This window comes from Danio rerio, chromosome 4, assembly GCF_052040795.2.
Source record: "Danio rerio strain M-AB ecotype USA chromosome 4, GRCz13ab, whole genome shotgun sequence".
NCBI lineage: Eukaryota > Metazoa > Chordata > Actinopteri > Cypriniformes > Danionidae > Danio > Danio rerio.
The window spans coordinates 78,462,314-78,485,000 of record NC_141024.2 but is presented as its reverse complement, the minus strand read 5'-3'; the positions used below and the strand labels follow the sequence as shown (position 1 = coordinate 78,485,000).

Here is a 22,687-nt window from a genome sequence, read left to right as displayed (position 1 = left end):
TACCACTGTAGGTGACCTTTCACTAAGTCTCTGTGGCGCAATCGGTTAGCGCGTTCGGCTGTTAACTGAAAGGTTGGTGGTTCAAGCCCACCCAGCTACAAATTAGGCATTTTGCTGCCTTGCAACTGCTAACATGTGCACTGGACATAGATCCTGGGCCAGCCACATTCTGTCCAGCGTTACAAGATGAAATCAGGATTTAGCAGAACATTGTCATGGGTAGGGAAGGTATTACTGTAAACGTTTTCTAGCTCCTAAAAGAGCTTCTCGTCAGCCCCGCTAGCTCAGTCGATAGAGCATAAGACTCTTAATCTCAGTGTCGTGGGTTAGAGCCCCACATTGGGCGTTTCTGTTACCTCTCTTTCTCTCAGCAAACTATCATTAGGGTTCATATAGCAGACCTTTTGAGACAAAGTTCAGCGTTTCTACCACTGTAGGTGACCTTTTACTAAGTCACTTTGGCGCAATCGGTTAGATTGTTCGCCTGTTAACCGAAAGGTTGGTGGTTCAAGCCCACCCAGGGACGAGTTAGGAATTTTGCTGCCTTGCAACTGCTAACATGTGCACTGGACATAGATCCTGGGCCACATTCTGTCCAGCGTTACAAGATGAAATCAGGATTTAGCAGAAGATTGTCACGGGTTGGAAGGTATTACTGTAAACGGTTTCTGGTTCCTAAAAGAGCTTCTCATCAGCCAGGCTAGCTCAGTCGGTAGAGCATGAGACTCTTAATAACAGGGTCATGGGTTCGAGCCCCACGTTGGGCGTTCCTGTTATTTTTCTCTCTCTCTCCCAGCAAACTTACATTAGGGTTCATGTAGCAGACCTTTTGAGACAAAGTTCAGCGTTTCTACCACTGTAGGTGACCTTTCGCTAAGTCTCTGTGGCGCAATCGGTTAGCGCGTTAGGCTGTTAACTGAAAGGTTGGTAATTCAAGCCCACCCAGGGACGAGTTAGGCATTTTGCTGCCTTGCAACTGCTAACATATGCACTGGACATAGATCCTGGGCCACATTCTGTGCAGCGTTACAAGATGAAATCAGGATTTAGCAGAAGATTGTCACGGGTAGGAAGGTATTACTGTAAAGGGTTTCTGGTTCCTAAAAGAGCTTTTCATCAGCCCGGCTAGCTCAGTCGGTAGAGCATGAGACTCTTAATCTCAGAGTCGTGGGTTCGAGCCCCACGTTGGGCGTTCCTGTTACTTTTCTCTCTCTCTCCCAGCAAACTTACATTAGGCTTCATGTAGCAGACTTTGAGACAAAGTTCCGTGTTTCTACCACTGTAGGTGACCTTTCACTAAGTCTCTGTGGCGCAATCGGTTAGCGCGTTCGGCTGTTAACTGAAAGGTTGGTGGTTCAAGCCCACCCAGCTACGAATTAGGCATTTTGCTGCCTTGCAACTGCTAACACGTGCACTGGACATAGATCCTGGGCCAGCCACATTCTGTCCAGCGTTACAAGATGAAATCAGGATTTAGCAGAACATTGTCATGGGTAGGGAAGGTATTACTGTAAACGGTTTCTAGCTCCTAAAAGAGCTTCTCGTCAGCCCCGCTAGCTCAGTCGATAGAGCATAAGACTCTTAATCTCAGTGTCTTGGGTTAGAGCCCCACATTGGGCGTTTCTGTTACCTCTCTTTCTCTCAGCAAACTATCATTAGGGTTCATATAGCAGACCTTTTGAGACAAAGTTCAGCGTTTCTACCACTGTAGGTGACCTTTTATTAAGTCACTTTGGCGCAATCGGTTAGCGTGTTCGGCTGTTAACCGAAAGGTTGGTGGTTCAAGCCCACCCAGGGGCGAGTTAGGAATTTTGCTGCCTTGCAACTGCTAACATGTGCACTGGACATAGATCCTGGGCCACATTCTGTCCAGCGTTACAAGATGAAATCAGGATTTAGCAGAAGATTCTCACGGGTAGGAAGGTATTACTGTAAACGCTTTCTGGTTCCTAAAAGAGCTTCTCATCAGCCCGGCTAGCTCAGTCGGTAGAGCATGAGACTCTTAATCTCAGGGTCGTGGGTTCGAGCCCCACGTTGGGCGTTCCTGTTACTTTTCTCTCTCTTTCTCAGCAAACTTACATTAGGGTTCATATAGCAGACCTTTTGAGACAAAGTTCTGACTTTCTACCACTGTAGGTGACCTTTCACTAAGGCCCCGTTTACACTAGTGCGTTTTAGTTTGAAAACGGCGTTTTAGATCAAAAACGATCCGCGTCCACACTAGCGTTTCACCTAGCGTTTTAGAAGTTATCTCCGTCCACACTACGCCACCAAAAACGTATATCACGTGACCATTCGCGCACTCTGGGCATGCGCGTCCTAGTATAAACAGGAAGCATGTGTCTCGCTCGGCATTTGGTTATTGTTAGTCAACAAACGCCGCTTGAATAATGAACGCGATGGCAAAGAAAGCAAGAGAGGTATTTTTGTGGACAGACGACGAGGTCGAGTTGTTACTAAACGTAACAAATGAATATAAAACGGCCATGGTTATCGAAAATGTCGACTGGGAGTCATGTCAGACTAAATACAACGACATACTCAACCGATTTTTGGAGAACTATCCGACATCGGAGGAAGCCATGGCTACGGGAAAAGATTTTCCTCACAAAAAGGAGGACATAACAAATGGTACGTTGTTTATTCACTCGTTTTTTGTTTTGGCTTATAAATACTACAAATCCAGACAAACATAAGTACATTTAAATGGAAAACTATTAGTTATGCAACAAAACATCTGTTGTGTTGTCGGGATGGAGAAAGGGGCTAGACCACGTGTCTTTGTTTGTATCAGTATGTGTTTGTTTTAATAATTATTATAGTCCAATATTAGAAACATCAAAACGATTTTAAGTCTTTTTGCTTTGAAATGTAGACTGCACACACACTGTCGTGTGATTTCTATTGTATAAATATATTAATGGTAAATATGAGAAATATACTATTCTCTAATCTCATGCTTACAGTATGGGTATTTTACATTGTTCTGGAAAACAATGTAAAAGAACAAATTTAACCAGTTTGTGTAAGTGTGTGTTTTTTTTTATTTAATGCTTGCTATGTAATATTTTGTATTTATTTAAATGTGTATTTATTTATTATCTGCCCTTATTCAATTGGTTTGTGTTTTGTGCTTATAGGTCACGTGACAACAAAACTGAAATCAATACGCCTCCGTTATCGGCAAGCTGTTGATTGTGGCCGGAAAAGTGGGCATGGACGGGTGGTCCTACTCTTCTTTGAGCTTTGTGAGTCGGTTTGGGGAGGATCTCCAGCAACAGTTGCTTTGTCGGAAGGCATAGAGACTTCTTGCATTGGTTCAGAAGTCTCAGAACAGTCATCTACAGGGATGTCAATTTCTGCTGGAGAAAGTGTTACAGAGGGTTCTCCGTCCGCAGTAAGTGGTCATCGTCGCCAGAGACTTGATGCCACTCTCAGCGGGCACAGAAGCGAAAGGTTAAAGCGCAAGCTCTCATCTGATGCCCTTGCTCAGGAGGACCTGGAACTGAAAAGATGCCTTCTTCAGCAACTCGAGTCTTCTGACAACGAGTTTGTTCAGACGATGAGCAAGTGGTCATCAACCATGGACCGCCTGAATACAAACATTGAAATGCTGGTGCAGCATATTGTAGGTTCGGGAAGCCGTGGTCACATGCCTCCTCCATCACCACACCCACCATTTCCAAACCATTACTCATACGACCGCACACCCACAAGAAGACCACTTGGAGAGTACAATCCACCAGCAGCACATACAACCCAACACAGCACCTCGCCATATGGCGACTACACAAATTTGTAGTTTTTTTGTTTTTGTTTCAGAGTGTACATACACTTATGCAACTTATATGCACAGCTGTACATAGTTAAAAGTGTGATTTGTTTATAAATGTTTAAAGTATTTTGTTTATATTTTATTTTGTTTATATTTTAACTTTTACTGTATACATTTGATGTGTAATGTTTACTGTTTATGCCACTGTTTATTGTACTAACTTGCACATATTACATACTTATGCACAAACCAACTTGCACATATCTCTCTTTATATATATATATATATATATATATATATATATATATATATATATATATACATACACTTCAATAAAACTTATAAGTGCGCTTTTGTTTTAAAATATTATAATTGTTATATTTTCTTTGTATTTCATTTAAAATGTATAATTTTTTGTGTGTGTTGTGCAATGTTTACATTATATCATACGCAAATTATCTGTCAATAAACCACTTTCTATTTATTTTAGTGTTTATGTCGTTTTTGTAATTAGATCTACGTGGTCTGTACTAAATGAACAGCAAAACTGAATGTTTTGTTTGTATTTCATTTTGTATTTATACTCAACACGCCTTAATGCTTGTGTTGCGATGTTTCAAGTTTACTTATATTCACTCTAACAAACAAATTATATTGTCCATGTAATCAGGTGTAATAGATACAAGCACACATCAAATCACTTTGTCATGACTTTATTTTGACAGTATATTGACATTGTAGTAAAAAGACAATAGTCATGATGAAAAGTTAATACAAATTTCAAACTTAAACATGTACATGCTTTAAAAAAAAGGCAGACAGCTAAAATGGCTCAGGGGTCAAGAAATCTTTTCAATACGCATCTCACTCGTTTTCCTTCAGCTTCTTTGTCTGCTCTCTCAACTATTCTGTTGGATGGCTGAAAGTCCCTTTCATATTGTAATGCAGCATCTATGCAGTGTTCGTTTATGGGTTCGTTAAGCGTTTCACAGTAGTTGTGTAACACAAAGCACGCATAAATAACAAAAGGAAGATCATTCATATTTATGTCCATTGCCCTTCTCAGAGCCGCAAATCGTGCTTTCAAACGTCCAAACGCACACTCGATCACCATGCGTGCCTTGCAAAGTGATAGCCCATAGTACTGCTCTTGTGGTGTAACTCCGCCGTTTGGGTATTCTTTCATGAGATACGGCATCAGAGGATAAGCTGGATCACCCAGAAGAAACACGGAAACAGCCTCCTCATCATCCAATAACTTCTTAGGACAGGGGGGTATCGTTCCATCCTTTAGGTCGCTACTCAGTTGAGAATTGGCAAATATACGCGCGTCATGTACGCTCCCCGGCCATTTTACAACGACGTCCATGAAACAGTACTTATAGTCACACAATGCTTGTATATTCAAAGAATATTTACCCTTTCTATTAATAAAGTCTGTGGAGTTGGATAGAGGTCTTCTTATCTCGATGTGTGTGCAGTCAATTGCACCCAAGCACTGCGGCATTCCGTGTGTCCTATAAAAGTTGGCGACCAGTTCATTAACTTTGGCCTCTGTTTTCGGTGCCTTGATGTATTCGGGGCCCAGGGTGGTGGTAATAGCTTTACATACTTGTCGAATGATGATTGAAACGACCTGTCTGGACAGTCCAAATGCATTTGCAGTTTTTCTGATCCTTCCCTCGTCACTCAGGTAATACAAGGTACACGCAACCTTTGTGAGTACATCCACTGGCGCCCGCAATCTCGTCGTCTGTCCTTCCACAAACGGACGAAGTTTTTCGCTGAGGTGGATCATGCCCGACCTAGACATCCGAAAGTTCTTATGCCAATCCTCGGGAACAACTTCTTCACTTACAAACATGTCCCACTATGCACTGGTTCTTCCCGGTGTAATCCAAAATCGGCGTTCTAAATAGGGCTTACGTCGCTTGAAACGCGAGCGATTAGCGAGAGCTCGAACGATAGCTTGTCTCTTGCGAATATATGCAGCTGCTGTAGCAAAAAATGCAGAGTTTAACTGCACAATGGCGCCTAAAACAGACAATAATGCAAACAACGCTCCAATTTCCGTGTCCATGTTGTTGTTTACAGTGAAGGCTGGTCAGCTGTCTTCATGCGTTTTAGTCATGTGAGGGGGGCTTGACGAATAAGGGAAGGATACGCAATGGCACTAAAGCCCCAATCAGAGAGGCGAATCTCAGCAGCCCCGCCTCCGTTTTCAGATGTTTCCGTTTTCCATCATCCACACTGAGACGGAGCAGCAGCGTTTTAAAATGAAAACGGCCTCTCCAGCGTTTTCGAAACGCTCCGTTTTCGGCGCTCGAGAACTCCGGCGTAGTGTGGACGGATGGCGTAACCGTAGCAAAACTTATGCGTTTTCAAACTAAAACGCACTAGTGTAAACGGGGCCTAAGTCTCTGTGGCGCAATCGGTTAGCGCGTTCGGCTGTTAACTGAAAGGTTGGTGGTTCAAGCCCACCCAGGGACGAATTAGGCATTTTGCTGCCTTGCAACTGCTAACACGTGCACTGGACATAGATCCTGGGCCACATTCTGTCCAGCGTTACAAGATGAATTCAGGATTTAGCAGAACATTGTCATGGGTAGGAAGGTATTACTGTAAACGGTTTCTGGTTCCTAAAAGAGCTTCTCATCATCCCCGCTAGCTCAGTCGATAGAGCATGAGACTCTTAATCTCAGCGTCGTGGGTTAGAGCCTAACATTGGGCGTTTCTGTTACCTCTCATTCTCTCAGCAAACTATCATTAGGGTTCATATAGCAGACCTTTTGAGACAAAGTTCCGCGTTTCTACCACTGTAGGTGACCTTTCACTAAGTCTCTGTGCCGCAATCGGTTAGCGCGTTCGGCTGTTAACTGAAAGGTTGGTGGTTCAAGCCCACCCAGGGACGGATCAAGCATTTTGCTGCCTTGTAACTGCTAACATGTGCACTGGACATAGATCCTGGGCCACATTCTGTGCAGCGTTACAAGATGAAATCAGGATTTAGCAGAAGATTGTCACGGGTAGGGAAGGTATTGCTGTAAAGGGTTTCTGGTTCCTAAAAGAGCTTTTCGTCAGCCCGCCTAGCTCTGTCGGTAGAGCATGAGACTCTTAATCTCAGGGTCGTGGGTTCGAGCCCCACGTTGGGCGTTTTTGTTACTTTTCTCTCTCTCTCCCAGCAAACTTACATTAGGGTTCAGGTAGCAGACTTTGAGACAAAGTTCCGCGTTTCTACCACTGTAGGTGACCTTTCAGTAAGTCTCTGTGGCGCAATCGGTTAGCGCGTTCGGCTGTTAACTGAAAGGTTGGTGGTTCAAGCCCACCCAGGGACGAATTAAGAATTTTGCTGCCTTGCAACTGCTAACATGTGCACTGGGCATAGATCCTGGGCCACATTCTGTCCAGCGTTACAAGATGAAATCAGGATTTAGCAGAATATTGTCACGGGTAGGGAAGGTATTACTGCAAACGGTTTCTGGTTCCTAAAAGAGTTTCTCATCAGCCCGGCTAGCTCAGTCGGTAGAGCATGAGACTCTTAATCTCAGGGTCGTGGGTTAGAGCCCCACGTTGGGCGTTCCTGTTACTTTTCTCTCTCTTTCTCAGCAAACTTACATTAGGGTTCATATAGCAGACCTTTTGAGACAAAGTTCTGACTTTCTACCACTGTAGGTGACCTTTCACTAAGTCTCTGTGGCGCAATCGGTTAGCGCGTTCGGCTGTTAACTGAAAGGTTGGTGGTGTTGAAGCCCACCCAGGGACGAATTAGGCATTTTGCTGCCTTGCAACTGCTAACACGTGCACTGGACATAGATCCTGGGCCACATTCTGTCCAGCGTTACAAGATGATATCAGGATTTAGCAGAAGATTGTCACGGGTAGGAAGGTATTACTGTAAACGCTTTCTGGTTCCTAAAAGAGCTTCTCATCAGCCCGGCTAGCTCAGTCAGTAGAGCATGAGACTCTTAATCTCAGGGTCGTGGGTTCGAGCCCCACGTTGGGCGTTCCTGTTACTTTTCTCTCTCTTTCTCAGCAAACTTACATTAGGGTTCATATAGCAGACCTTTTGAGACAAAGTTCTGACTTTCTACCACTGTAGGTGACCTTTCACTAAGTCTCTGTGGCGCAATCGGTTAGCGCGTTCGGCTGTTAACTGAAAGGTTGGTGGTTGAAGCCCACCCAGGGACGAATTAGGCATTTTGCTGCCTTGCAACTGCTAAACTGTGCACTGGGCATATATCCTGGGCCACATTCTGTCCAGCGTTACAAGATGAAATCAGGATTTAGCAGAAGATTGTCACGGGTAGGGAGGTTTTACTGTAAACGGTTTCTGGTTCCTAAAAGAGCCTCTAATCAGCCCGGCTAGCCTAGTCGGTAGAGCATGAGACTCTTAATCTCAGGGTCGTGGGTTCGAGCCCCACGTTGGGCGTTCCTGTTACTTTTCTCTCTCTCTCCCGGCAAACTTACATTAGGGTTCATTTAGCAGACTTTGAGACAAAGTTCTGCATTTCTACCACTGTAGGTGACCTTTCACTAAGTCTCTGAGGTGCAATCGGTGAGCGCGTTCGGCTGTTAACTGAAAGGTTGGTGGTTCAAGCCCACCCAGGGATGGATCAATTATTTTGCTGCCTTGCAACTGCTAACACGTGCACTGGACAAAGATCCTGGGCCACATTCTGTCCAGCGTTACAAGATGAAATCAGGATTTAGCAGAACATTGTCATGGGTAGGGAAGGTATTACTGTAAACGGTTTCTAGCTCCTAAAAGAGCTTCTCGTCAGCCCCGCTAGCTCAGTCGATAGAGCATAAGACTCTTAATCTCAGTGTCGTGGGTTAGAGCCCCACATTGGGCGTTTCTGTTACCTCTCTTTCTCTCAGCAAACTATCATTAGGTTTTATGTAGCAGACTTTGAGACAAAGTTCCGCGTTTCTACCACTGTAGGTGACCTTTCACTAAGTCTCTGTGGCGCAATCGGTTAGCGCGTTCGGCTGTTAACTGAAAGGTTGGTGGTTCAAGCCCACCCAGGGACGAATTAGGCATTTTGCTGCCTTGCAACTGCTAACACGTGCACTGGACATAGATCCTGGGCCACATTCTGTCCAGCGTTACAAGATGAAATCAGGATTTAGCAGAAGATTGTCACGGGTAGGGAAGGTATTGCTGTTAACAGTGTCTAGTTCTAGTGGGGATTCCTCATCCGCCTGGCTAGCTCAGTCGGTAGAGCATGAGACTCTTAATCTCAGGGTCGTGGGTTCGGTCCCCACGTTGGGCGTTTCTGTTACTTTTCTCTCTCTCTCTCAGCAAACTTACATTAGGGTTCATATAGCAGACCATTTGAGACAAAGTTCCACGTTTCTACCACTGTAGGTGACTTTTCACTAAGTCTCTGTGGCACAATCGGTTAGCGCGTTCGGCTGTTAACTGAAAGGTTGGTGGTTCAAGCCCACCCAGGGATGGATCAATTATTTTGCTGCCTTGCAACTGCTAACACGTGCACTGGACAAAGATCCTGGGCCACATTCTGTCCAGCGTTACAAGATGAAATCAGGATTTAGCAGAACATTGTCATGGGTAGGGAAGGTATCACTGTTAACAGTGTCTAGACAAAGTTCCGCGTTTCTACCACTGTAGGTGACCATTCCCTAAGTCTCTGTGGCAACATTATGAAGCTGCAGGCCCCGAGACCCAACCGCATGCTCAGACCTGCTCGCTCAGACCAGCACTTCCAGACCTATCGTTTTCTCAGACAGTGCCACCTGCTGTTGGAAAAATTGCCTAACCTGAATTCATTGATTTATAAATTGTAAATTACACTATTTTTCTACTATAAAATATTGCACTGATTGAATACATTATTATATAAAATATTAAACATACTAGATTATGATTTAATGCATTAAGTCTGTTGTATTTTAATTAACTGTATTTGTAAATAAATATTGTTCAGTTACTTAAATATTTTCAATCATTTATTGTTTTTGTTGTTGTTTTTTGTTTTTAAATCATTAAGGATTTATCAAACTCTTTAGTATTGAGTTGAGGGAATGAACATTATCTTATTATTCACAGAATAAATGATAGTACTCGAAGTAATTTTCTCACACCAAACTTTATTTTTTTATAAATTTTCATGAGGTCCTACAAGTCATCAAGCTGTAAAAAAATGCAGAGAAAAATTGTGAAAAACAATACTTGGATTAATAATGTATTTATTACATATAAAATAAAATGCTTTACATTCTTGTTGGGGAGATTTTTCATTTCTCGAGCAATTCTTCTGTTAAATTCCTCAACTTCACTAAAAAAAAATGCTGTTGTCAGAAATTGTGTTAAACATAAAAACTTAACAGCTTTTGTACCAAAAAAAAATGTAAACATACCTTGCGTGATAAATGGGGCCCTGGAGGAAGACATCTTCAGCCTCCTGCCAAGACAAGCCTTGTAACTCGGAAATGCCATGAGTTATGGCCTGTACAAACATACAGATAAACCAATTAATAAAATAAAACACACACTGCAGAACATAAGCATGCTCATGTACATACATGTTTTGTGATTACCTCTGGGAGGAGACATCCACAAATGAACTCCACCTCATCATTGAAGGTCAGCTGTGTTTTGGTTTTATTAAGAATTCCTCTGATGTAGTCACAAATGATTGACTGGGACTGCTCATTCTCAATGTAGACAGGCACATGAGAACGGGGTTTTAGTGGAAACCAATTTCACCTTTTCCCACCGAGTATATCCTTTGGGCCATAGAAGGAAATTATATTTCATATGTAAATGCACAAGTAATTAATTATATTTGGCAAATAATAGTTAAATTGTCACTTGACTATATTTAAGTCAACCATACTCAGAGTCTAGAGGAGTAATTTAAAGTGGAACCATCTATACCACCAAATGCTGCTCTGCTGATTTTGATGTGATAATCAAGTCCACTAATCTTTTGTCATTCCTTTCCCGATCTTGAACTGCTTGGACATGTGCCGGAAGATTGGATGTGGTTTTTCTTTTCACCCTAAAAAGGAGCAGAATCTTTCCATCCAAGACACTTCTTGCCTCCTCAGTCCAGAAAGCAAATCTGTGCCCATAGCTTTTAATAACAAGACAAGACAAAATCCATAATTACTGTGTAACGAGGAGACTGACACGGAGGGATCCATTATGCAGTATTTATTAATCACAACTTCACTCAAACACACAATATGCACCGGAGTGCACACACACACACATCCACAGTAGTAGTATGGGTATCAAGACTGATGATGAACAGACACAGAGTGAGTTACCAGGCATGAGTGGAAGGGAGTGAGCGAGAACCAGGATCCGTTATGCAGGCTTGGGTCAAGGGCAGGCAGCAAGGATCAGAGTCCGTATAACAGGCGTGGTTCGTGGGCAGGCAAAGAGAGAGTCAGAGTCCGTATAACAAGCGTGGGTCGTGGGCAGGCAGAAGGCGAAGCAAAGTAAGAGACAGGCTGGAGTCGTGCACAGGAGATCAGGCTGGAGATAATGCTCAGAAATGCTGGCCGGGGTTAAACAAGACTTCGCCCTGAACGAGTGTTTGAGTGCGGCTTATAAGAGGTACGTGGGTCATTAGCCAGATTCCAATCAGGTGTATGCGCAATCAGTGTAGATGGATTACGTAATGCTAAAAGTCCGGAGATGGTGGCCTCTGCTGGCCAGCGAGGGGAGTTACTGGGACCGAGTCGGTGACATACTGGTCACCGGTAAAAGAGATTTTAAGTATGTTTTGTTATTCATGTTACAAGTTGTTGTATTGACACAATATACATTTTTAATTTTACAGATTTACAAGAAAAATAAATAAATAAATACTGACATACCCATCAATTTGAAATTGTTCTATGAGTAGAAGGCACCACCACTGACGGATGATAGGTATATCCATCTGAAAGAAAGACTGTTTAGTCTGACAGTTAACCAACATGTTTTTGTTAATACATGATGTTGGGTGTGCTTGCAATAACCATGCCCCTTTTTTTAAAAGATATGTTGCTTAGAAGAAAGCAAGATAATATACACTAAAATAGTTACATTTTAACTATGATTAAAAAAGCACCAACAAAATAAAGTTACATAAATAATAAAATAATACCTCCTGGAATTGAAACCCAATGCCACACACCATTGAGAGGGTGTACTGAAAAGAGAGAAGCCACAGTCATTTACAATGTTTACAAAATCTTTAAATCAATTAACTCAATTTATATCTTACCATGAGTACAAAAACACCACAATCATTCCCTCTTGTCTGACGTGGCAAAGCCTAAAATAGGCAAAGCAAATCAATTTTATTTTAGAATAATGTACAAAATATTTAATTGTTGTAAAAGCCAAATAATAATTTTTTTTAAGTTGATTCCTCACTGGAAAATCATATCCAGTCTTTTCAGACCATGTCCCATGATCCACTTGGTAAGCAATTTTCCTGTAAACAAAACATAGTAGTAATACTAACAATTACAGCTCACCTCAACTCTAGAACACCATGCATAAAAAAGGCTAGATGAACATAGCCAGAAGTTTAAGAAACGGCTATAGTAACGTAGCCAAAAGTGGCAGAACTATAATACACGGTTAGGAAATAAATAGAAATGTCTATAGGAACGTAGCCATATATCACATAAAGGCTGAAACGTCTTAGTTTATTGATAGACCTAAAAATTGCCCTGTATTCCTCATCTCCAAATCCTGATTCCTGCTCTGTGTACAGAGAGTCTAAAAACACCATCTCTCTTCGAAGCGGCATCATTATCTACAATGTTAAAGGTGTAAAAATATTTAATTTGAACATTATTGCTTCTTCCAAGATTTTTCAGTGTTTTATTTTAGAAACACACACATTGCAATACCAATTAATGTATGCACTAGACATTTCAATATTTTCTTACAAAGACAACAAAGTGGTCTGGTCCATTGGCATTTGTCCATGCTGGAAAGGCTAACAGGTCTTTCAAGTCTGCATCTTCCTAGAATTGATCAGGACAGTTATGTCGTTTAATTTAGTTTGTACTTCTCACACAGTAAATACAGTACATACACGCACCGGTAGTCCAGTAACAATGTTGTTAGGAGTTTCTTTCCACACAGGGACAACATAAAAGTCCTCAATGTATATGTCCTTGCCCTACATGAATAAAAAGAAACTGTTGACAATGACATGAACATTTTCACACAGTTTAGAAAATTTGGATCAAGTTAAAACAATCCATATAAATATTGTTTTATAGTACATACAATTTGTCGAGCCATTTCACAAATAAGCTTCATGCAGGTGTTTCCAATCTGCAATAAATACTTTGATAAGTCAATGTTTTTAATAAAAAAAAAGTTATAATAAAAAAACAGACTGCTTACATGGGAGTCCATGTCCCTCAACAATCCAAGGCTCCAAAATTCTTCTCGAATAAGGCACACTTGCCCCTCCTTCACAATTATTTCACTGCCAGGGCGATTTCGGTCCAGCACATAATCAAGCTGTAATAATAATAACAATAAATATGTGTGTGTGTGTGTGTGTGTGTGTTAATACCGTCCAATACCCGGGCCCCTGCAAATGACTGAAAACTGGCTCAATTTGAACAGGGATTTTAAGAGACAGGAACAACACAGAGCTTAATGCATGCCTAGAAAGCTTAGAAAAAATGTGATACAATGGTGTTAATTTGATCACTGTAGCATTAAGACTCTTAAAGTTATGATCAAAATACTACTAGCATAAAAAGGCCCTTTCCATAAATGAACTTGAAAAGCACTTTAAAGGTCAGGAACAAGATACAGCTAAAAGCTTTACATTTCTGGAAAGAAGAGGAAATTTGCAGTTTATTGATGTGAGTAGATTGACTGGGGCACCAAAAATGGCAAAGTTATGAATTTTTTAATTCGGGCCAAATAATGTGCTCCATGCAAATGGCAAAATTCAGCCAATTTGAATGGGGATTTCTAAAGATAGCAACATCCTACAGCTTCATGCCATACCTTGATGGAAAGCTCAGAGAAAGTGCTAAACAATGGTGTACATTACTTAATGGTGTATATAACTGAAAACTGGCTCAATTTGAACAGGGATTTTAAGAGACAGGAACATGTGCTTGGAGTGCCTGTTTGATGGTAGCTTTTTTTGGTAACTCAGCATGCCGGAGTCTCGTTCGTTATCGGAATGCACCTAACAAATCGCTCCACCAACTAAGGCCGGGTGAGGTTTCCCGTGTTGAGTCAAATTAAGCCGCAGGCTCCACTTCTGGTGGTGCCCTTCCGTCAATTCCTTTAAGTTTCAGCTTTGCAACCATACTCCCCCCGGAACCCAAAGACTTGTGGTTTCCCGCACGCTGCCCGGCGGGTCATGGGAATAACGCCGCCGGATAGCGGGTCGGCATCGTTTACGGTCGGAACTACGACGGTATCTGATCGTCTTCGAACCTCCGACTTTCGTTCTTGATTAATAAAAACATTCTTGGCAAATGCTTTCGCTTTCGTCCGTCTTGCGCCGGTCCAAGAATTTCACCTCTAGCGGCGCAATACGAATGCCCCCGGCCGTCCCTCTCAATCATGGCCCCGGGTTCCAGAAACCCACAAAATAGAACCGGAGTCCTATTCGATTATTCCTAGCTGCGGTATTCAGTGGCGGCTGGGCGGCCTGCTTTGAACACTCTAATTTTTTCAAAGTAAACGCTCCGGGCCCCGAGGTACCGGACACCCAGCTAAGGGCATCCGGGGGGCGCCGGGAGGCAGGGTCCGGGACAGGCGGTGGCTCGCCTCGCAGCGGACCGCCAGCCCACTCCCGAGATCCAACTACGAGCTTTTTAACTGCAGCAACTTTAATATACGCTATTGGAGCTGGAATTACCGCGGCTGCTGGCACCAGACATGCCCTCCAATGGGTCCTCGCCCATGGGTTTAGGATACGCTCATTCCAATTACAGGGCCTCGAAAGAGACCTGTATTGTTCTTATTCAGTGTCTGTTTAAAAGTGGGAATTTTTTTTATAACTCAGGGAAGATTTAAGCTATTTTTATATAACCAACTTCATTAAAAAACACATATTCTTAGCTTTCTAATGAGCCCACATGAGCTACTGTATCTTGTTCAGAAATATTAAGGTCACAAGGGTAAATTGGCCAAAAGTTAGCGCACCACTACTGTTGAAATAATAAAAATTCAACTCAACAGATAACCCAAATTTTACATTTTCAGAAGTAGAAATATTGGATAAATAGATAAAAGCTGTAAGTGTTTTGCTTCTCACTGAGTACTCTGACACTATAGAATGTAAAATTAAGAATAAACACACACATGTTGGTCATACTAATAAAATTTGACTTTTTTTTTTGCGCATGTGCTTAGAGCGCCTGCTTGATGGTAGCTTTTTTTTGATAACTCAGGAAGGATTTAAGCTATTTTTAAATAACCAACATCATTAAAAAACACATATTCTTAGCTTTCTCATGAGCCCACATGAGCTACTGTATCTTGTTCAGAAATATTAAGGTCACAAGGTTAAATTGGCCAAAAGTCAGCGCACCACTACTGTTGAAATAATAAAAATTCAACTCGACAGATAACCCAAATTTAACATTTTCAGAAGTAGAAATACTGGATAAATGGATGAAAGTTGTGGGTTTTCTGCTACTGTTTTCAATTTCTTAATTTTACCATAAGGACAACCAAAGTTATGATTTTTTTGTCTTTTCTTTTGTAATGAATTGAATAATGATTATTTATGCAATGCCATTTAAATCAAGTTTTTTCTAAGCAAGAACAGGTTTTTTTTCAGTTATTAATCTTAAATGTATTGAAAATTTATAGTCGTTTTTTAAAGTGTATGTTAATTGTATATTGTTGCATTTTGTTTAAGATTGTATATAGTTATTATTGTATTTTTTATATTATTATGTACAGACTTGGACAAAGCCAACAAACACAAGGCAAAGCAAAACGTCTTGCCAAATTTTAAGGTAAAAATGTTCTTTACTAACGCCTTGTACTCCAATGCTTATAACCTCAGAAATTAAGCATATAGTTCATTGTGTATATAGTTATGATCATGTTTAGTATTTTATTTTTGTCTTATTATTTTGTTATCTTTTTAGTAGTGTGTATTTTATGTAGATTTTTTGTTGAATATTAATATTATATGTATTCATTTAAATTAATTAATTTATTGAAGGAGTAAATCTGTTTTAGGGATGTGCAAAAACCTCATTGTTTTGTTGTTTTGGCCATTCTACAAGTCACTACAAAACCGACCAATCCAGTTAGGCCCACTTTTTTTATTATATCAATTTTTATGTATATATGTTTCCCAGACAGCACACATACGTTGGGCTGACGTCGTGCCGATTTTCAAAATTCCATCGGCGCGATGTCGCTCAGGGAGCGTTTGCTAATTGGCAAAATGTCGCCGCGACGTCGGCAAATGATCGGAAACGCTGTCCGGCCGACGTTAGGACGACGCAACCGGAAATGCCGTCCGCTCCGCGGAGGCGCTGTTCTCAGGCGTTTTGCTCATACTTATGGACCACTAGCTGCAGCAGCAGCTTATTTATAATAAACATGACACACCACTCTCAATAACAGTTGAAGATTTATTAATATTTTTCACAAACATACAAATAGATTAACATACTTTTATCACACATAATCATGTTTTACTACGTTTAAAACAAAACCAACAAGTTGTACTATAACCATGGCTGAAATACTGTGCAATAAAGATTTTAAATACAAAGTCCATTGCAGCATTTACATTAGGACCATAGGAATATTTACAAGTACTTCAAAACATGTACACTAAGGGTCACTATAGTTTACTATAGTAAAAACACAAATAACTTGTGTAAGCACATGTTATAATGCTTATAATTTCTTAAATAGTGTTAAAGAAAATGCATGTTTCCAAGACTATAATCTTAAAATACAAGAAAATACCAGTCATGTGTTCAGTATCCAAAAGACTTTCTTCAGGGAGTTACAATAATAAAAGAGGACACAAACACAAAATAAATACCAAGCAAACAATATTTACAGTAGTAAATAAAATCATATAAATTAAAATAATTTGATAAAATCTTATTAAAGTCTGTAGACAATTTTTTTTACAATTTTTTTATAAATGGCATTCAACAATTTGCTATGTCCTCTGAACTAAAAACACATCAATAATATAAAATAACAATACTTTCTCAGAGATAACCAGTTTTTTTAAGCAAACTCTAATGCACGACACAAAACAGATTTTGTCATATATATATATATATATATATATATATATATATATATATATATATATATATATATATATATATATATATAAAATCCCTTAATTTCTGTTTAACGGAAATATTTTTAACACATTTCTAATCACAATAGTTTTAATAACTCTTTTCTAATAAATGAGTAAATAATATTTGACTAGATATTCTTCAAGACACTTCTATACAGCCTAAAGTGACATTTAAAGGCTTAACTAGGTTAATTTGCTTAACTAGGCAGGTTAGGGTAATTAGCCAAGTTATTGTATATCGATGGTTTGTTCTGTAGACAGTCGCAAAAAATTGCTTTTGTTTTGTTGTTTTTATTGTTTTTATTCTAGTCGAAATAAAAGAAATAAGACATTCTCCAGAAGAAAACATAACATTTTCTTGCTCTGACCTATATATATATATATATATATATATATATATATATATATATATATATATATATATATATATATATATATATAAAACTGGTTGTAAATTGTGTACAATATTCCAAGAAAACAGACAAAATGAAAAGAAATAACCTGTCATTTAGTTTTGTTTTATCTTTTTATAAAAGGGGATATATAGGTGGAATAAAAAGTGTGTCGCCATCCTCTAAATTGTTCTTGTATGTTGTTTTCATCTTTAGTCTTCACAAGTGAGGCTGGCCCAAACCGGGACTGCAGTAGCCAAATCTAATCCTTGTAGTGGGAACCCTTAATTAAAGCAAGAAACCAAAAGGAGAAAGATTAGCATTTGAGCAGTTCATATTACCACAAATATATATTATTTGTTTCATGACATATAACTGGAGTATGTGTTATGCAAGTGCCTAGCTAAAATGTGTCATTTAATTTAAACTTAAAGAGTGTGTCTGAGCACTAATTTTCAGAAAAGCCATTTGAAAGTTAAATTCCTTGTGAAATCATAATGAATGTTTTTTTTTTGGTTTTTAGTATCATTGTGTTAGTATAAATGTGTATCTAAATATATGTCAAATCTTCAGATACCACATTACATGCAAATTAAACTAAGTTTCGTCAACTAAAATGTCACACTGTACACCACATTTAATATATCATAGCTAGGGCCAGGAGGAATCTGCAGATGTTTTTTGCTATTTCTGCTGAAAATTTTGGTGGAAGTCTGCGGATTTCTGCGGAATTATTTTGGGAGTATCATAACTAAAACCTTACTTTATGAAATAAAAAATAATATATTTTTAAGTTTTATTTAATGTTTAAAATGCAAATCCAATTAGATTCACTTTATTAGCAAGTTTTTCATGTAACATATCTAGTAAGACAGAAAATATTACTGTACAAACTGCATTGTACATAAATCAGATGAACATTTTCACATTAGTCAATAATATTACTGAAATTAATTAAAAAACTGAATAAATATAGATTTACACACATTTACTCAAGTAAATAAACAGAATTAATGATAGGCTAAACATCTGCGGAGTTCTGCGAAAAATCCGGGTGGGCCTAATCATAGCTTTATTTCTGCTACAAAAAGGTTTTTCAGCAAACAACTTCTATTTTATGTAGGCTATAGAGGAGGATATATAAAGAAATGATATATTCAACTCTCTAATTAAATGCACCTGATGCAGCTAATCAAGTCTTTTAGGCTTATTTGAAAACTTAAATGACGTGTTGGACCACAGTTGAACAACGCTCAGTGAGAATACTTTTTTTCCACAAATTCTTTTTGTTCTAAAGAAACATGTCTGATTGCTAGCAATCATCAAAGAGCAAACTTTTTTTTTTCAAATAAATACTATGCTCTTAAAAATAAACTTTTCATACATCAAGAATACTAAAAATGTTTATTTAAAATGTTTTATATTAAAAAAACAGCTTGAGGAGAGAATCAGTACATTGGAATACTATTTTTTCAGAAGGATCATGTGACACTATTAATTATAAACATTGTATTAAATTCACAGTATAACTGCTTGACTGTATTAATTAAATAAAGCTGACACTATCAGAAGAGAATTTACCATACCAACCTAAAAGCTATGAAACAGTAGTGTATGTTTAAGATGTTACTTACTAGTCCTGTTGTACTTTGGAGAAGTTGTCTGACAGGAGGATCCCTTCAACTCAGCAGAATTCTCAGCAGACCATCAGCGTACACCAATCTAAGAATAAAATAAGCAATTTGTTAAAAACCAAAAATATATATTTTATATTTCCAGGTTTATAGGTAAGAAGAAAGCTAAAGCAGATTTAAAATGTAGAAAAAAATAAAACCTATTGACAATTTAATGGCACAACATACCCTAAACTAAGCACGCTCAAATGGTTAATTTTAACTGTTAAGGATTCATTCATTCATTTTCTTTTGGGCTTAGTCCCTTTATTAATCTGGGGTCACCACAGCGGAATGAAAGGCCAACTTAGCCAGCCTATGTTTTACGCAGCGGATGCCCTTCCATCTGCAACCAATACACACTCATTCACACACACTTATACACTATGGTCAATTTTAGCATACCCAATTCACCTATGTCTTTGGACTTGGGAAAACCGGAGCACCCGGAGGAAACCCACGCCAACACGGGGAGAGCATGCAAACTTCACACAGAAACGCCAACTGACCCAGCCGAAGCTTGAAGCAGCAACCTTCTTGCTGTGAGGCAAACGTGCTACCCTCTGCGCCACCGTGCTGCCCTGTTAAGGAATCAGATTAATATAAATGAATTGACATGTTTATTTAGTGTCTGACAAAAAACAGAAATGTGCGTACATCTAGAAAAAACTTGAAGGCAGGTGCACGATCAAAAAACAAACATAAGTAGCAAAAGATTCAAAGTAGGTCGGCACACTGCCACTTTAGCTCTCAAAAAATTTTTATTAGTCAAAATTACAAAAACACTACGTTTCGACCGACATGGTCTTCATCAGGTAAAGCGTTGCAAATGGAAGTTTATTTCATGCAACACAAAAAATGTGATCTATATGATTAAATGTCCTTGTGGTTTAGCCTATATAGGTAAAACAAGACGGTGTTTAAAAACACGAATTGCTGAACACAGAAGTAATATACGATTAAACGATCAACGAAATCCTATCGCCGTTCATTTTAATGCATTGAAACATAACCTTGCGACTTTGCGATATATTGGCATTGAACAAGTGAAGGTGCCGAGAAGGGGAGGCGATGTTGACAGACTTTTATTACAGAGGGAAGCGTTTTACATTTACACACTAAACACTTTATCCCCGAGAGGTTTGAATTTAGATTTTGATTTAAAATCTTTTTTGTAAGTGTTTGTGCATTCTATATTGTTGTATACTTTTCCCAGAGATGGGTTGCGGCTGGAGGGGCATCCGCTGCGTAGAGACTTGCTGGATTGGTTGGCGGTTCATTCTGTTGTGGCGACCCCGGATTGGTAAAGGGACTAAGCTGACAAGAGAATGAATGAATGAATTGTTGTATACTAAATATGTACATAATGTTTTTTGCCCCTAGGTCTACTGGCTTTGTTTGAGTGATGTAGTTTTGTGCAGGTGTGATGTGCTATATCTATCTAGCCTATAGAATACTGTCTCCGAGGAATTCTATAGTGAGAATTTGTATTTGTATTTTAAATGTCTGTTTGTAATTGTATTCATGTTTTTCACATTGTTTAAGATGTATATTATTGTATGCAATTGTTCCTGTTTACCGGCCTGTTAGCTGATTGTGATAATTGACTGCAGGTGCTGTGTAGAGCTGTTTGTCTATTTCTGGAGGACTTCCATTTGCAACGCTTTACCTGATGAAGACCATGTCGGTCGAAACGTAGTGTTTTTGTAATTTTGACTAATAAAAATTTTTTGAGAGCTAAAGTGGCAGTGTGCCGACCTACTTTGAATCTTTTGCTATTTAGTGTCTGACACATTAAATATTGCATTTTTAAATATTGTTTCATTTTAAGATTTATTTCAGAATTAACTATAGAACCGGATATATCGTCACATTTTCATGCACAGCAGCATTTCCAAGAACATAGAAAAACAGAATATAGGCCAACTGAAAAAAATTAATTAAAAAATTCTGAGGGTATAATCTTGGATAAAAATATCACAGTTTCACAGTATTGTGATTACTGCTCTGAAATGTGTTTTTTTTTTTATCTCTGTGTAAAAAACAGCTACTTTTTCCCCATTGAACACAATATGTTTTGTTTTAAGAAACATTTAAAATATTTTGTAACAGTAAACTTGCCAGGCTAAATAATAATTTAATAAAATAGTACTATCTTCATTAGACTCAAAAACACTGATTTCTTGTGAAGGCATAAGCTATTTGTTTTTCAGATGTTTGCTGAATCGTGAGCTGACCAGTAGCTTTTGATGTGGAGGGTCTTTTGCTGCTGTAAATAATGTTGGACTATTTTTTTAAGTCTTTGATAACGCGCTAAAAACCATATACAATGCATCCGGAAAGTATTGATAGCGCTTTACTTTTTCCACATTTTTAATGTTTCAGTCTTATTTCAAAATGGATTAAATTCATTAATTTCCTCAAAATTCTACACACAATCCCCATAATGTGTGTTGACCCGATTTTAGTTAATCATTTACACGTCAATATTGCCTATATGGATTGTAATTTTAAAAAAAATTAACATGTAAAATTGCAGTGTTAATTGCTATGCCATCAAACATTTTAGACGCACCAGTGCAAAAAGCTAGTCTAGAGCACTTGGAATGCTGGTGTAGTTCTAGTTAAATTCAGTTCAGTTAAAGCTGTATATGCAACAGGTCTCAAGTAGAGGATATAGTATTTAACTAATCTTAACAACTAAACATTTACGAATCTGTATTAGCCAGCTCATGTACTACAATGTAACATACTGTATATTGCCACCTTGATACTTAAGCTTTCTTTAAAATATTTTGTGTTTAACCGATTAATTAATTCTTTCATTTAATTTTTTCTGTGCAATAGTATAGCTTACACTGGTGTATTTGTATGGACCCCCCAAAATAGCGGAGGCCACTTTCTGGCCACCCAAGTATAAACTTCTAGCCTAGCCACTGTGAACTACCTGTCTGTCCTGCTCCAGAACTCTTTGTCGGCTGCTTGTATGTCTGGATACAGCTGCACAAGTCTTTTAACACTGACAAATACAGCCTCTGCACATCCTCACAACCAGGAGAACAGAATGATCAGGAGGACCTGAAAAATATAACCAACTGAAATCAGTTGAAATGTATTTTGTCTTGTAATGATGGCACAAAAATAAATTATTTTTCACAAAGGATGTGCTGTTACCTATGAAACATTCTATAATGAATGATCTTTTTGATCCTGTTTCCTTGATGTCATTCACTCAAAGATGGTTTGGACATTTGATTGTATCTAAACTGTAATGAATTTAAGTTACAAAAACATTGATAGCAGGACCATTGATCTTGTAACTTATACAAATTGTTAAGTATTGAACAAGTCTGCAACCAAACTAGTCAAGTTAATAATACTAATCTCAACTCAACTATGATTAGTTGTCTTGTTTCTGCTGCTCAGACGGTCACACCTGCTTATAAAAAAAGGAAAAAGTATGGTATTTTTACAACAATGAAACTGCAAACAACTAAACTATAAGGGGGTAAGCAGTGAGCATCTTTTATTATAAGC

General features: G+C 38.9%; 1 protein-coding gene, 1 long non-coding RNA gene and 5 other non-coding genes across 9 annotated transcripts in view; 5 read left to right on the top strand and 2 right to left on the bottom strand.

Annotated features, from left to right (window-relative positions):
- Positions 1 to 22,687, top strand: part of LOC141381532 (uncharacterized) — a 400,463-nt gene that overhangs the window by 63,996 nt on the left and 313,780 nt on the right. The window lies entirely within an intron of this gene.
- On the top strand, positions 1,969 to 2,041 carry trnak-cuu (transfer RNA lysine (anticodon CUU)). The gene has a single exon. It is a non-coding gene; the product is annotated as a tRNA-Lys (tRNA).
- On the top strand, positions 6,192 to 6,265 carry trnan-guu (transfer RNA asparagine (anticodon GUU)). The gene has a single exon. It is a non-coding gene; the product is annotated as a tRNA-Asn (tRNA).
- Positions 7,037 to 7,110, top strand: trnan-guu (transfer RNA asparagine (anticodon GUU)). Its single transcript has one exon. It is a non-coding gene; the product is annotated as a tRNA-Asn (tRNA).
- trnan-guu (transfer RNA asparagine (anticodon GUU)) lies at positions 8,733 to 8,806 on the top strand. Its single transcript has one exon. It is a non-coding gene; the product is annotated as a tRNA-Asn (tRNA).
- si:dkey-220a11.5 overlaps positions 10,939 to 22,687 on the bottom strand; it is a 765,979-nt gene continuing 754,230 nt past the window's right edge. Inside the window, exons 1-9 of one of the 3 annotated variants that reach the window (XR_015943103.1) lie at positions 13,161 to 14,092; positions 13,041 to 13,088; positions 12,850 to 12,930; positions 12,695 to 12,772; positions 12,171 to 12,231; positions 12,019 to 12,069; positions 11,899 to 11,943; positions 11,627 to 11,691; positions 10,939 to 11,499 (exon numbers count right to left, since the gene is read on the bottom strand). This is a non-coding gene — a transcript (si:dkey-220a11.5). Of the gene's footprint in view, positions 11,500 to 11,626; positions 11,692 to 11,898; positions 11,944 to 12,018; positions 12,070 to 12,170; positions 12,232 to 12,694; positions 12,773 to 12,849; positions 12,931 to 13,040; positions 13,089 to 13,160; positions 14,093 to 22,687 lie in introns of those variants that run through there. The other 2 variants (XR_015943104.1, XR_015943102.1) reach the window with 2 other exon arrangements.
- LOC148682942 (uncharacterized) lies at positions 17,689 to 22,238 on the bottom strand. The gene is made up of 4 exons (XR_015943144.1): positions 22,098 to 22,238; positions 19,660 to 19,731; positions 19,112 to 19,199; positions 17,689 to 17,760 (listed from the first exon to the last, which is right to left on the bottom strand). It is a non-coding gene; the product is annotated as an uncharacterized LOC148682942 (long non-coding RNA).